This window comes from Corvus brachyrhynchos, unplaced genomic scaffold (assembly GCF_000691975.1).
Source record: "Corvus brachyrhynchos isolate BGI_N302 unplaced genomic scaffold, ASM69197v1 scaffold34, whole genome shotgun sequence".
Taxonomy (NCBI): Eukaryota; Metazoa; Chordata; class Aves; order Passeriformes; family Corvidae; genus Corvus; species Corvus brachyrhynchos.
This window is the reverse complement of record NW_008238126.1, coordinates 1,094,170-1,096,183: the sequence shown is the minus strand read 5'-3', so window position 1 is coordinate 1,096,183 and position 2,014 is coordinate 1,094,170.

The following is a 2,014-nucleotide window of genomic DNA, read 5'->3' as shown; positions in this document are numbered from 1 at the left end:
CATGTGCCTGCGCACTTTTCTGGGTTCTCCACCCCAGATTGAATCCAGCCAGGATTCAAGGCCACTGCTGCTGGCTGTGCTGGCCTCCCAGGGCTGCATCCTTCTCCTGGGCAGTCAGGCATGCAGAGCTTCATTTCATGGCTGGGCTGTTTCTTGACTGAGATAAAAGAGAGGAAGATGGTCTTCTCCCAGCTACACTTGCTGTCTGCATCAGCACGACGCAGTGCTCACACCCAGATGAGCAGTGGAGGCATTATTGGGGATGAGCCACCTCCACAGCTTTCTGACATGGACAGCTCAGGCTTCACAGGTGTGTCTGGTTTGTGCTGCCTGCAGAGATGCCCATCCCTGCAATCCATGATCCACTGGTACCCTCCACACAGTTTTTTTTTGTGTACACCTAGGGATTCATAAGCGATGCAGAGAGATGGGCAAATGGCAAACCAAGCTAAGTTGCCACAAAAGTATAGCCTCTATGAAACTTATTCAGGAGTTAATCTTGAAGACACAAAGAGAAAGATGAAGTGAGCCAGCATCCTTCCCCAGCCTACGAGTGTGTGAGCGCTCATGATGGCAATTTATAAACACCAATAATTAATCCTGAGCTGGACCACTGAGCCACCTTCCCTTCCCTGTAGGTGACTGAATTCTGCAGGGACTGCTTGTGCATTCTGGATGGATCCCCATCTTAGCAAACACAGGAGGTACAGCCTGTTCCTGTGCCACTGCCTTGCTCGCCATCTGTGAGGATGCTCTTTGTCCACAGGCTGATCCCACCTCCTCCTCATTACAGACTGGATATGACCAGAGGACCCCACTGCACTTGACATCAGGCAAGAAAAAGGCTCATAATTGGCTTTGTTTTGCATCATTTTGTTAATAAGCCAGCTGCACTGGGAAATGCTATTTAGGCCGCACATTTGAGACAAAGAATATATTCCTGTCTAATTTAAAGCATTAAAATCTGGAAAATCTAGCCATTAAAACTCTACATGTAAATTTAAGCCATATAGTTACCCAAACACTTAAAAACTTAAGTAAATTTGCAGTAAGATTTGCACGGATTTATTCCACATATGTCTCCCCTATGGGAGTCTCACGGCTAAATCCCTGTGCATCTTTTATCTTACTGTAAATACGTACACTAACGATGCATAGAAATAGCTTTCACAACCTTGATTCACCAGTAATTTTTGTTTGCATTACTTTTTATATTGTGTTATAAAAAATCAGCAGTGATTTAACATTGAGGAATTCCTACCACTTTGTTATGGCCCTCTACCGAGGAGAAACCAGCACAGAGATCTGCAAACAATGATTTAATTTGTGCAGCCACTGTATCTCACCTACTTGCATATCAGTAATAGTCCATCTGCTGCTGACAGCCTGTTCCAAACGTAGTAATATAACCAGTAATGGTGCTACAGTAATGCAACACACCACAGCAAATCATCCCATAAAGGACACAAAGTGTTTGCCAGGGTAGATTTGAAAATACTTGGTTTGTGTGTTATCTTTTTCTTGCCAGTGCCATTACACTAGGAATGAGGCTTATGTGAATAATTGGTTGACGCTTGAGCAGAAAAGTTAATATTTATTCAGGGGAATGGTTTGTGTGGAGAACTATTGATGCAACTGGACACAAGTCTGTCATCAAAAGGGGTTTTTAGTATTTTGATGGTGGTAAATGTTTCCTGAGTGCTATGACTGAATTCGGTCCCTTTTTTTCCCTTCATAAATCAAGGATGAAAATCAGTATTATATAGCTGGACTTAGGAGTTGGATACTTATCAATGTGATGAGAAGGGACATTACTGTGCCTTCCTAATCCACTACTGAACTTCTCATTCCAACATGTACAGAGAAACTTTTGTTCTCAATGATGTTCGAGACATGTTTCCTCTAATGGGGAGTGAGCCAGAAAGGGCAGTGGCAACTGGCAGAGAGGAAAACATCAAAGGTGCCTAAGAGGAGAATGACTGCAGGACCCCTAAAGAAGACAAGGAGATCTGCT